General features: G+C 33.5%; 1 protein-coding gene across 2 annotated transcripts in view; it reads right to left on the bottom strand.

Moving 5' to 3' along the window:
* TAOK3 (TAO kinase 3) overlaps positions 1-14616 on the bottom strand; it is a 152355-nt gene that overhangs the window by 76383 nt on the left and 61356 nt on the right. For both annotated transcript variants that reach the window (XM_023528253.1, XM_011355842.2), the window contains exon 2: positions 3968-4070. The gene's annotated coding sequence lies outside the window, so the exon portion shown is untranslated. The remainder of the gene's footprint in view (positions 1-3967; positions 4071-14616) is intronic.

The raw sequence follows: 14616 nt of genomic DNA on the forward strand, positions 1-14616 counted from the left end.
ATCAATATTTATGGGATAACCCTAAAGTAGTATGCTAAAGTAGAAATCTATGGCATTAAACTCCTGTTTTAGGAAAGTAGAAAGATCTCAAATCAATGACCTTGGCTTCTACTATTAAAAAACTAGAAAAAAAGAGCAAAATAAGCCCAAAGCAAGCAGAAAAAGGAAATAATAAAAATTAAAGCAGAAATCAATGGAAGAAAAAACAGAAAAAAATCAATGAAAGCAAAGCTGATTCTTTGAGCAACATAACCAGATTTATAAACCTCTTATCAGGATGATCAGGAAAAGGTCAGAAGATACAATTACCAAAAGCAGAAATGAGAGAGATGACATCAATACAGATTTCACAGATATCAGAAGAATAATCAGAGATTATTATGAACAAATTATGGAAATAAATTCACCAGTTTAGATTAGACAAGTTCTCTGAAAGACACAAACCACCAAAGTTTACTCCAGAAGAAACAGATAACCCAAATAGTTCTATATATCTGTTAAAATAATTGAATTTGTGATTTAAATATCTTCCTACAAAGAAAACAGCAGGCTCAAATGGCTTCACTGGTAAATTCTACCAAACACCTAAGAAAGATACAAAGCTAATTCTACACATTTTCCAGAAAATGGAAAGGGAGAAATACTTTTTGAGACTCAGTCTATAAGGCCTGCATTACCCTGATATCAAAGCCAGATGAAAATACTACAGGCAAGAAAACAACGAACCAAAATTCTTCATAAATATAGACACAAAAATTCATAACAAAATTTGAGCAAATAAAATACAATACTAGAAAATGGATAGTACATCATGATTAAGTGGGGTTTATCCCAGGAATGCAAGGTTGGTTTAACACTCCAAAATTGATCAATGTAACTCACCATATCAACAATCTAAAACAAAAGCCAATGATCATCTATAAAGATTCGGAAAAAGTATTTGACAAAATCCCAAATTCATTCCTGATAAAAACTATGAGCCAATTAGGAATAGAAGGTAACATCCCCAACCTGATAAGGGGAATTCATGAAACATCTACAGTTAATGTCAAATGTAACAGTGAAAGACAAAATGCTTTCTTCCTAAGATCAGGAATAAGGCAAGGATGTCTGTTCTAGCACTTCTATTCAACATTGTGCTGGATGTTCTCTAAGAACAAAAAGGCAAGAAAAAAATGCATCAAGAATGGGAAAAAAGAAGTAAGAGTTACTGACAATCACGGAACACCTAGGTAGGAAATTCAATAGAATCTAAAAAAAGACTACTAGAACTAATAAGTGAGTTTATCAAAGTTGCAGAATACAAGATCAATATATAAAACTCAATTATATTTCTATATAGAAACAAATGGATCTAAAAAAATTTAAATATCATTTACAATAGCATAAAAATATAAAATACTTAGGGATAAATATGATAAAGGATGTGAAAGGCCTGTACACTGAAAGCTATAAAATAGTGGAGAAAGAAATTAAAGACATAACGAAGAGATAAATTGGAGCTATAGGTCAGAAGAGTCAATATTGAGTTTTCTTTAGAAAGAGAAATTGAGAAGCTGATTCTAAAATTCACATGAAAATGCAAAGGACCTAGAATACCCAAAATAACTTTGAAAAAGGAAGATAAATTTGGAGAGCTAACATAACCTAATTGCAAGATTTATCATAAGGCTATAGTTATCAAGGCAGAGTGATACTGCTGTACATAGAAACAAATAAATCAGTGCAACAGAATAAAGAGTCCAGAAATAGACCCATATATTTATGGACAAATAAATTTGGGTAAAGTGCAAAGGCAATTCAGTAGGGAAAGTCTTCAACAAATGGTGCTGGAACAACTGCATATATATATATACATATATATATATAAAGATCTTTGATCCACACTGATACCATATACAAAAATTAATTCCAAGTGGGTTATTGAACTAAATATTAAACCTACAAATAAAAAATCCTTGCAGTTGGGTTAGGCGAAGAGTTCTTAGGCATAAAAACAAAAGCACAATCCATAAAAGAAAAAAATGATAAATTAGATGAAGTCTAATTAGATGAATTTATCATTAGATTCTTTCTGAAAGACTGTTAAAAAAATGGAAAGATAAGACACAGATTAAGATAAAATCTCTGCAAAACATATCTCATAATACACTTATATCCAGAAAATATAAAGAATCCTCGAAACTCAATAAAATGAACAACTCAATTTTAAAAATGGAAAAAAGATTAGAATAGACAGTTTACTAAGGAAGATATATGGATAGAAAATAAACAAATGAAAAGATACTAATATCACTATTCATCAGGAAGACATAAATTAAAACCCCAATGAGATACTACTACACACCAATTAGATTGGCTAACATTAAAAAGATTGACCAAACCAGGTGTTGGCGAGGATTTAAAGTAACTGGATCTTCCATATTCTGCTGGCAAGAATGTAAAAATGGTACAAACACTCTGGAAAACAGTTTGGCAGTTTCTTACATAGTTAGATATACATCTACCATATGATGTAGCCATTCCATTCCTATGTATTACCCAAGGAAACTGAAAGCTTAAGTCTATACAAAGCCATGTACACAAATGTTCACAGCAGCTTCATTTTTAGTAGCCCAAACTGGAAACAACCCAAATGTCCATCAACAGAAGAATGGATAAACAATCTGTGGTACACGTAGACAATGGAATGCAGCTCAGTAATAAAATGGACTACTGATAGATGCTACAGCATGGATGAGTCTCAAAGTAATTATCCTGAGTGAAAGAAGCCAGACAAAAGAGTACCTACTTTATGATTTCATTTATATAAAATTCTAGAAAATGCAAATTAAGCAAACATGGCAGAAAGCATATCAGTGGTTGCCTGGGGATAGATTTGGGGTGAAAAGAGAAGGGAGGGAGAGAAGGATTAAATAGGTGCATGAGAAAGCCTTTGGGAGTGACGGATATGTTTATTATCTTCATCATGATGATGGCTTCATATATACATATGTTAAAACACTATGTTCTTTAAATATGTTTAGATTATTGTATGTCACTTATGCATCGATGAGGTTGTTTTTAAAAGATGCAATTAAAAAATGAAAGGCAAATAAAGTGGGGTCGGTTCTTGTAATATATGCCAGTTATAGTTATTTTTAATATCAAGGAAGTGAACACGAACACAAACACATACATACACCCATCCACACACTCAAAGGATAAAGATAGGAAATTAAAAAGAGAAATAGCAGTGGCCATTAATGATATGAAACATATAATTTCACCAGTAATCAAAGAAGTAAAAACTAAAATAATAAGACATCTAACTTCACTCACCAAATTGACAAAGTAATAGAGAAAAGATAAATTTTTTGGTGAGGGCATAAGGATACCTAGCTGGGAGAACAGAATGGGTACACTCTTTGACCCAGTAATATCCTTCTAGGCATGTATACAAGGCACTTTCTTGTTTGTTTTGTTTGTTTTAATAAAAGAGACGGAGTGTAAGTGAGTAGAGCATAGGAGAGACCATGAAGATAGGAAATATGGCTTCATTGGCCTAAAAGTTTGCATTTCTTTGTAGGCTTGTATTTTATCTGAAGTCAGTGTTAGGATTTCAGGTAATTTATTTCCTTCTTTTTGCTTATATGTATTTCTACAACAAAAAATGGCAATATATATTTCTGGAAAATAATTTGATAATAGGAATCAAGAAACTTTAGCTCATTTCTTTTAACAAAGTAATTCCCTACACTGTATAACTGAAAATAAAAATCTATAAGGAAATAATCTGAAACAAAAATTTTTATATAAAAGAATATTTCATCTCAATTTTATTAATATTTTTACTTTTCCTTTTAATGTATTTTTCTTACAAGTATAACAAAATTAATTAAGGAAAAATTATATTTGTATATTCTGGTTGTACAAATTTGTTCCCATTTTATAGGAGAAAGCTAAGTCATGGATCTATGGATAATACCTTTTTGTGTATGGCACGAAATAGACTGTATTACTCAAATTCATTTTAGCAGCAATCTTTTTTTCCTCTTTTGGAACTTCAGTCTTTTGTATTTATGGTACACCTATGGAAAGATAAGAATAAAATATATAATTATAGAGGCAAGATTAAGGAAGCAATAATTGATAACTTTTTAAATATTTATAAATGTAGTATTACAAAGTTAAAATTTTGTCTTCATCTGTTTGTGGATGACAAACGTAAAAGGTAAAATTTTCACAACAGAGACACAGGCAACTTTTTCACAAGCAGTAACAGGGAAATTAATGTGTCATTAGATTTCAGAATCTATATTGAGGCTTCCACAGGTTTAAGTCCAGGAAAACTCAATATGAGGCTACCAGTAGACAGGACTAATCAGACAGCACACAGTGATACTACTGATTGTCTGTCAGGAAGGCTTATATTTTGAATTGGTTTTCCAACAGGCATAATGATTTACATCGACTCATCTATCTTCCCTTTCCTAGGCTTGCCTATAGCCTATCTCCTGCACTTTGGAATATGATTATTCTTTATTATTTATTAAGGAAGTACATGTCCAATGTGGAAAATCTGGGAAATATATACTATGAAAAAAAAATTCATAATCCTACCAAAGACAAACCCCATTAATAATCTGGCATACTCTTCTCCATGCACATATTTATTTCTTCATGCCCATATTTATTTTGTTATACAGCTGAGATCACATTTATACATATAATATCAGAGTTCATTTTTTAAATTTAACTCAACATTATAAGCATTTTTCCATGTCATCAAACTCCATTCATGAAGATCATTTAATAGACTACTCAACGTATATGTTATGGAAGAGCCACAATTCATTCATAACCATTTCTCCACAGTTTGAAACCAAGGCTGTTTTCAATCCTTTGTTGAACTATTAAAAATTATTACGTCTTGAAGATCATGGTGCATATTATCCATCTATGTTTTAGGACTTTCTTTGGAATGTATTTCTAGAAGGAGAGTTGTTGGGTCAAAGAACATAACAATTAAAAACATATATATTAAAACAATTTTTAGATGCTTGACTAGCTTTGGAGATGAAGGCCTTATGGGGATCTGGGGTGGGGACTAGAAAAAAAGGTATCACTTTCCATTTTTACATTTTTCCTGCTGAGACTATCCTAATCTTCGCTTGTGTCTATACTTGTAAACCAGTCTTCTTCATTATTTTTGTTATTCCGTCTGGTTCCATCGAAATGCTTTAGATTAGTTGTACCTAAAACTTGCCTGAATTCAGCATCACGTTTTACCTAATAATCACCAACTAATCAATAAGTGTAATGTTTGCATGTCTACCCTGCTAATCTGACTGTAGCTTCAATGAACTAAAATATTCCTTATATTATATAAACACTAGTTGCAAAATTTCTAAGAAAGCAGTTTTAAATAAGGCATTTACTAACATCCTCATGTCCTTACTAATTTCAAACGCAAGAGACATTCATTTCTAGAAAATATTCTCATGCTATGAACAGGCGTGCTTAGTATTTTTCTTCTCTCTAAAGATTTACTTGTTTTTACATCATTTTCTTAAAATCTGTACCTTCGCTATCTGCAGTGGCATGGCTCTATAAATGTTCTAAAACTCTTAAAGACTTCTAGGAATTAGACTTGCTCAGTTTTAACATTTTCTTTCCTGCTAGAATACTGCACGTGCTACTGAAGCTGAAAGCTGTACTTAGGAGTTTATCCATTACACCTAAAGGATGGTCTCAGTTTTCTCCCATTTCATCGCCTCCCTTCTTTCTTTATAAATATCTCTTAGATTCCATGAAACTGTCTTTTGTTGTTTTTCCAATTATTCCTCCTTTAGCTCTTCTTTTCTCTGATTTCTAAGTAAATGCATTCCTCTAAGTATTTGCCTGAAGCCCTCTGTGTGACTAAAAGCTGCTGTCCTAATTTCTGTCTATTTAATAGTTTCATGTAACACTTACAACAGTAAACAGTGCTAAATTCCATGCTAAGCCCCAGTCCCATATTTTCAAATATCTATTTGGCTTCTCTCCTAAATGGCTCACATATACCTAACATTAACTTTGACTCTTCTCTTTCCTTTGTTCCAATTAATTCACAATTCTGCTTCACATATTTCTTTTTATGTGTTCCTCACTTTCCATTTCTGTAAGCATTCATTATATGTTTTCTATGTTTCTGCTCTTTCAGCCTCTAATCTGTCTTTTCTGGAATTCATCTTAAAAACACTATTACCATAATCATCTTCCTGAAGCACAGTTCAAATAACATCATATCTCTGCTCAAAATCCTTCAGTGTCTCCCTACTGCCTGCTTTACCTAACTAACATTCAAAGCTGGCCTCAAACCACTACTCTAACCTAAATTCTAAACTCTATAATCAGGACAAAATAAATTACTATACAGTTACATTTTCATACCTTTGTCTTTGCTTATGCTGTTGCCTCTGCCTAGAATATCCAAATCCCAACTACCCTCACAGTCCACCTAATGAGTCCTTTTCTACAAGACTTACCATTTTCTCCCCTTGCTTCAGTTTTTAATATACATATATTAGTATATATGTATATTAATACATATATTAGTATATTAGAACTCATTTAACTAGATGACAAGTGCTTCTTCAAAGTAAGATACATGTCTAAATTCATGTTTGATTAATCATCGTAACTCATGGTACACGTCTTTTAAAAAACAGTTTTTATTGAGATATTCATATACCATTCAATTCATCCATTTAAAGAATACAATTCAATGAATGGTTTTTGTATATCCACAGATATGTCACCACCAGTCAATTTAGAACATTTTCATCACCACAAAAAGAAGCCCCACACCCTTTAGCTACCACCCCATCTCTCTCTCTCCATTCCTAAGCAACCACTAATCTACTTTCTGTCCCTATAGATTCCCCTATTCTGGAAATTTCATAGGAATGGTCTTATAGAATAATGCTGTTATAATCATTTGTATACAAGTTTTTGTATGGACATACATTTTCATATCTCTTGATTAAATAAATGCTTAGAACTGTTGGGCCCCATGGCATCTTTATATAGCAGACACTCTATAAAAATTTACTAAAATGTCCTTCCCTTTTCCGTCCTCATTTTACCCTAAAAATTATCTTTAAATTTATCCTTCCTTCGAAATACGAACATGGACAGTTTTCCTTCCAAGAGGATAGCATTTTAAGAATTAATCGAACATGAAATAATATGCATGAAATTATTTTTTCTCTCTTCCTTGACCTCCTGCAAACACAGGTATTACATTTATAGGGAGAACTTAGAACTCTGCCAAGAATGTAGTATTTCAGGTCTTATAGGTCCTTGAGCAAACTGAACAATCCAGCTAGCTTAGAGCAGAAGATTTCATCAGAGATGTGCATCTGAAATAATTTTCTTCATTCTTTATTCCAAGAAAGGGAAATCTTCCGACAATGATAGTCAAGTAAATTATTTTTCACATTCTGACTTAATATAAGAAAGAACACTTGATAGAGAGTAGAAATATAAATATTTTTCATAATTTCCCTTTGTCCAGAATCTTTCAAAAAAAGTGCTTCGGGGAAGATCTTATTGCCTTAAACTGCTGTAATCATACTTCAACAATATACGCGGAGCCAACCAGTTTGAAAAATCCACAATATTTCAGCATTAGAAAATAAGAATCAGAATGTTTCACGTAGGAAAGAATTTTAAAGATCAGCCATTTCAACCTTTTTTTTTTTAAACCGAGTCTCAGAAAAGTTAAGTGTCAAATCACACCTATGTAGTAGCATTACCCAAAATTAAAATCCTGGTCTTCTGATTTCTCACTCCAAAAAACTTTCTTCTGAATCGAGGTGCCTAAGTCTGACTTCAAAACAGCAAAAAGTTTTCTTTTTTTGCTATATTTTGAGGGTAATCAAGAAAATCAAGATTGGACTTCTGTGTCATTATTTGAGGGTAATCAAGAAAATCAAGATTGGACTTCTGTGTCATTATTTTTCTGAAGGAATTCATAACATTTGACTATAAAGTGGTAGATTCAGTTCTTATGAGGACTTAATAGTAAACACATTTGGGGATCCGTATAACAAAAATAATTTTACGAAATTCCTACACAAAAGTAGGTACAGGGACTTAGAAGGGGCTAATGTAAATGAGGGGCTCTCAAACTTAAGCTTCACAGTAAATTAGCTTATGTAAATTCCTATTATTTCATTCATTATCTTGCTCCTAGACACAGCAAGTAAAATCTTCATTTTATAGCACTGGAAAATGCAGTATAAATAGGTAATAGGACTTTTTCAAAGCAAGACTATTCCATTGTCTTCTTTCCCCTAATCCCATAATACAACCTCCCATACAGACTTGAAGAGAACTGTCTTTAAAGAAAGAAACAGAACCGTTTTGGTTAGTTGTTGCTACTGTCTGCCAATGATATTTACTTGTTATTCTGAGACAAGAAATTCTTTTTATGGTACTTTCACTTTGAAAATAAAACTAGATGATAGTTGCTTTTTATGCCACTATGATCATATTGTCCATTGTGATCATATATCACAGCATCTAAGAACTGGAAAGGAACCTTAATGATCATTTAATTTTTAATTAGCAAATAATGCAGAAGAGGCTGGGTTTATTGATGATCATAATAATGATAACCTTTGGCCTACTCCTAGGTCAAGTGACATCAAATATTATGAAGAAGACTCTTCCAAGTCACCTTTTTAAGACTATGTGTGCTAAAAAGTAAAAGTATTATTTTCCCCCTCCCTTAAAAAAAAAAAAAAAAAAAAAGGATGTTTTGGTTGAGAGACAGATGGGATAGGAAAAGCTCCTTTGGATTTCTTAAATTTAACACTGCAAATTATTGTTCTTTCCCATACTCTGATATGAGGCTAGCAACTTGCTATCAATTAGGCAACAATTTTGGAGAAAATGGTACTTTATGTGAGACTAGTACAAAAATAGTGCTGATTTGTCTATGCAAATTCTAAACTATTCTAATAGATTTGACCAGACTTTTGAACTCTTTACTTCTTGCTGTAACTTAATCATATGTGTGCATGAAAATTTTAAGTAATTGTAATATATAATGATTTACTCTTTAAAGCAGGGTTTCTTAAATTTGATTAATATGCAGATCCCTTATAAAAAATTCTCAGAAGTCCTAACATTTTCTTAATATTTAGTCATTTACTTTATTTATTCACATATTCATCCACTCAGCAAATATTTATTAAGTGCCTAATATATGTCTAGTACTGAACAAGGCTTTAGGTTCTTATCTACTCTCATAGAGCTTATATTCTAGTGGAGACACATAAATCTTGATATGTCAGGAACTAATAAATATTATGAAGAAAAATAAAATAAAGCAGGATCAGTAGTCAAGATAAATCTCTCTGAGAAGTTAATAGTTGAGCAGAGACCTGAAGGTTAAAGGAAGTGATAAGAGCAATAAAGGTGAAAGGAGAGTCTTTTGTTATTCGTAACAAACCCCTTTCAGCCACACCTGAGTTTATGTTAATGAACGACTTCCGGAAAGCTTCTAAGGATGGGGACTGGTTGCCAGGGGAACGAACCCAGATTAGAGGGTTGGAATTTTCAGCTCCACCACATAACTTCTGGATAGGAGAGAGAAACTGGAGGTAGAGTTCAGCCACCAAGGGTCAATGATTTAGTCAATCACGCCTATGTAATGAAGCCTCCATAAAAACTCAAAAGGATGGAGTCCTGAGAGCTTCTGGGCTGATCAACACATCCACATGCCAGGAGCATGGCGGACTCCAGTTCCATGAGGACAGAAGCTCCTGTGCCCCGGACACTTCCAGACCTCACCCTATGTACCTCTTCAGCTGGCTATTCAGGATCCTTCATTCAGGATCCTTCATAATAAATGTTTCTCTGAGTTCTGTGAGCTGCTCTTGCAAATTAATCAAACCTGAGGACGGGGTTGTGGGAACCTCCAATCTATACAGCTAGTTGGTAAGCAGCATAAATAACTACTTGCGAATGGTGTCTGAAGTGGGGGATGAGGAGTGCAATCTTGAGGGACTGAGCCTTTAACCTATGGGATCTGACGCTCCAAGTAGATGGTCAGAATTGAGTTGTTTGGTAGTGTCAGATAACACATGCAAACAGGATGTGTTATCTGACACTATCTCACAGAATGGACCGGAAAGCTCAGTAAATGGGCAGGCCTCTAGAAGGGCAAAGGCACAATCAAGATCACACCATAGTAACTGTCTGCTGATGCCATTGCCACTTGCTTCTGCTATACCGACTCTTAGCTCCTCGCAACTGCCACAAATCATCTCTGTTGTGCCCTGAGATCCTGGGTGGGAGCATCTGATTGACCAAAGTCACAAGCCAACTGCCAGGTAACTGAGAAAGTAATATCTACCTGCACTTCGTACCCATAGCACCCATTGTCATCCTTCCATCCAAAGCAGAACAATGTTCAAGCAATGGCAACCCACACTCTAAGTACCCACTTATTAATGATCAAGACCCACATCACAGCTCAGAAGATAATGACAAACTTGGATTCAGAGTGTTCTAGTTTCTAATTTTGTCTCCTTAATCAATTCTCTCTAACCTGAATAAGTTTTATTTAAGTTTTTTCTGCATCTAAAAAATCTTATACACTTCTCATGAGTTTAATAAGAGGTTTAATAAGAGGTTTAATAATGACCCTGAAGCAGTGCTCGACTATTCATTCATTCATTCATTCATTCATTCAATATTTACCGGATACCTGTTATGCTTAAGACATCATGCTACTGAAAAATACATAATACAGATATGCGCTCACCAGATACTCATTATCTAGAATAAGTGAGTGTTGCAAGTACTATCGAAGTTCAAAAGAGGGAGAGAGAAAACTTATAACTCTCTGAGGTTGAGAATGAACAGGCGATTGATAGTTTCGTGGAAAAAATAGCTTTTGGATTGCTTTGTACAGAATATGTTGAATTTTTGTAGGAAATGGTATGAGCAAATGATTGAAGTTTGCAGCATATTTGGAAATGGCGAGTCACTAAAGTGATGGTTCTGCAGGTTAGGGACAGGATTCTTTGGAAACAAAGCAGGAAGAGTCTATTGGGTCCAGGTAGTCAAAGAGCTTGAACACCATGCAAAGGATTTAAAGCTTTTTTCTGTAAATGATGAAAACAGATTAAATTAGAATCAGTCTTCAAGAACAATACTCTAACCTGCAGTTCCCAACTTTTTTGGCACCAGGGACTGGTTTCTTGGAAGACAATTATTCCACAGACTGGGGTGGGGGAGGGAGGATGGTGTGGGATAATTCAAGCACATTACATTTATTGGCACTTTATTTCTATTATTATTACACTGTAATGTATAATGAAATAATTATATAACTCATCATAATGCAGAATCAGATGCCATTAGATGCAGGTGTACAACTGAAATCCATCAGCTCACTTGCCACTATAAAGCCTGCCACCGGATGCACCTTAATTGTCTTTTGCTGCTCACTGATAGGGTTTTGATACGAGTCTGCAAGCAATTGATTTATTATGGTTTCTGTGCAGTCCAACCTCTCTGCTAACCTTAACCTGTATTTGCAGCTTCTCCCCAGCGCTAGCATTACCGCCTCAGCTCCACTTCAGATCACCAGGTATTAGATTCTCATAAGGAGCGTGCAACCTAGATCCCTTGCATGTGCAGTTCACAATAGGGTTCACACTTAATAAATAATACTGTATTATCTATTTGAAAGTTGCTAAGAGAATAAATCTTAAAAGTTCTCATCATAAGAAAAAAATTTGTAACTGTATGGTAATGGATTAATTAGACTTATTGTGAAGACCATTTAACAATATACACAAATATTGAATCATTATGTTGAACACCTGAAATGAATATAATGTTATATGTCAATTATATCTCAACAAGAAAAAAAGAATAATACTCTAGCTATCTGGCAGTAATATACAGTCTGGGCTGGAAATACTTTGTTTAAAAACATTATGTACACATCATAAAAAAAGAATTAGAAGAATATAGACCAAAACGCTAATATTATCTTTGGGTATTGCAAATATAGGCAGTTTCTGCTTTCTTTTTGTCTTTCTGTATTTTCTACATTTTCTCTGCTGAACATATATCACTTTGTAATGAAAAAAATAGGTTAAAATATTTTTAAAAGATTGAATTGGAATAGAAGGCAATTAGAGCAGGGAGGTCAGGTTATGGCTAACCAATAAGAACGACAGTCTTATTCTAGAATGTTGGCAATACTATGGCTTCATGAATTTGGATGCAAGAATAACACATTAATAATATGGTAGAGAGTCAGCCATTGACTGGGAGTCAAAATTAGCTCCGAGACTCTTAGGAACAAGTGACAGGGAAGACAATTATTCTATGAACGAAAAATAGGGAATTTAGTAGGAGGAATAAGTTTAATGGGAGAAAGATGAATGTTTTCTAGCCAAACTGACTTTGAAGTAGTGCCAGGTGGGCATCCAGGTACAGATGTATAGCAAGTAGAAAGAAATGGAGGTTGGAATTCAGGGAAAATGATAGAGTTAGAAATTTAGATCTATAATTACTTGTATAAGGTAAATAAGAAACTCAAGAAGCGACTATGGTAACTCAGGCAAAGAGTGCAGAGAGATGACAAAATTGAGGATAAAATCTTGGTGAAATATTCCAAAGTTGAATTTTTAGTGAATGCAAGGTTAACGCTAGGAGCAATATTGTATTTCTATAATTAAGCATTCACTCCACTTTATATATAATCAAAAGGTTAAAAGGACTTCCCTAAGTCTAACAAATTGAGACAAACAGAAAAATACTATCAGAAATAAAATTTAGATTTTTATATGACTGGTTTTTGCTTCATGTTAATTATTAAACAAGAAAATGTCCCTTGTCTTTCTGTCTTTGGAAATGTATTTTCAAAAAATATGTGCACTACAGAAATAAAATGAACCAGCTGACTTTTTTTTCCCCTGGTCTTGGGGCTAGTCAAGACAATTTCTAAGTTCTATTTCAACCCTAAAAGTCTAATTCTGGCATGGTGCTCGGTTTTAAAATCTTTTATTCAGATTCACACATACAAAAATGTCCTGTATCCATACAATACAACTAAAATTCCCAGCAATTTTCACTTTAATTGTCCTAAAGTCAAATGAGAAAAACCAAAGATATAAACATCTTTAGCCTCTACAAATTTTACCTGCCACTGATCTCCAAATACACGAAGGCACTGTGAAAGCCCTGTATTTATAACTTTTGACTCCCTGCTACAGGATTACAATGCCAGAGACTGGAGATAATAGAACATACAGAAATAAGAGCTTTGAAAATAAACCTTCTTACAGCTAATGAAGGATTATCTGGCATGCAATTTTTCTAAAATATCACAGCTATTAGCAAGTTCTTTTTTTGTTGTTTATATGAGACTATTTCTCTCTGGTCTCCACTTTGTTATCCTGAAAATAAAAATGTTCCTTAAGCACAATCAGAGTTAAGAACCTCAAAACTTCAAAATTAAATTGTAAATATTTAAATTTATATTTACTTCTTTGCAAAAGTGTCTTCTTGATCTCTATGATCTGAATTATGTCCCCCTAAAATTCAGATTTTGAAATTCTAACTCCCAATGTGACTGTTCTGGAGAGAGGTTAAATGAGGTTGTGAAAGGTGGAACCTAATTCGATAGGATTAGTGACTTTACAGGAAGAGAAAAAGAGAAAAAAATCTTTCTCGCTCCCTCACCTAATGCATGGAAGGATAAAAGATCATGTGAGCACAACTGCAGAAGGTAGCTAGCTATTCTGCAAGCCAGGAAGAGAGACCTCACCCAAAACCTAATAAGTTAGCATCTTGATCCTGGACTTCCCAGTCTCCAGAACTGTGAGAAAATACATTTCTGTGTTTAAGCCATCCAGTCTGTGATATTTTGTTATAGCAGACTAAGGAGACTAAGGTAGCCTCCTCAAGAAATTTTTGGACTAAGATTTGGACAATTTCAAATGGTTCTAAATTAGTAGTCAAAATGTATTCTTTTTCAGGTAGCTAGAAAAACTGATCCTTTGATAATCTTTTTCCTTTCAAAAATATATCTTGACAATTCAAAGAATTGGGTAGAAATAAAATTCTAAGAAATAGAAGAAAAATGTTATCATTATTTCATTAGTCTTTACCCAATAACTTTAAAAACACACACAAATAAAGTAATTAGAGCACACGTACTTAAGTGTAAAATCTTGACCTAAAATCTGTTTCTAAAGACTCTTGACATTTATTTGATCTTTCAACAATACCACCTCTGAATATGAACCTCAAATGTTTAAGTTCCACAAGATATAGGTGATTACAAGTACTTTCTTGTTCAGGTGTTTAAAGTAATTTCTCTATCCTTGAGTGATTTACTTTAAATTTAGAAGCTGAATGAACACTAACAGCTCTCTATAATACCACCTGATTAAAAAAGAAAACTCTTTAAAGCTGTTTATGAATGGAATCCATCCTCTAAACTACTGCCAACATTATCAACCTGAAAGTGAAATCTGACCAGCCATTCTCTAGCTTAAAACTCTTTAATCCCACCAGGTACAGAATATAACATCCACACTCCTTGTAGATAGGTGG

Source organism: Pteropus vampyrus, unplaced genomic scaffold, assembly GCF_000151845.1.
Source record: "Pteropus vampyrus isolate Shadow unplaced genomic scaffold, Pvam_2.0 Scaffold23, whole genome shotgun sequence".
Classification (NCBI taxonomy): Eukaryota; Metazoa; Chordata; class Mammalia; order Chiroptera; family Pteropodidae; genus Pteropus; species Pteropus vampyrus.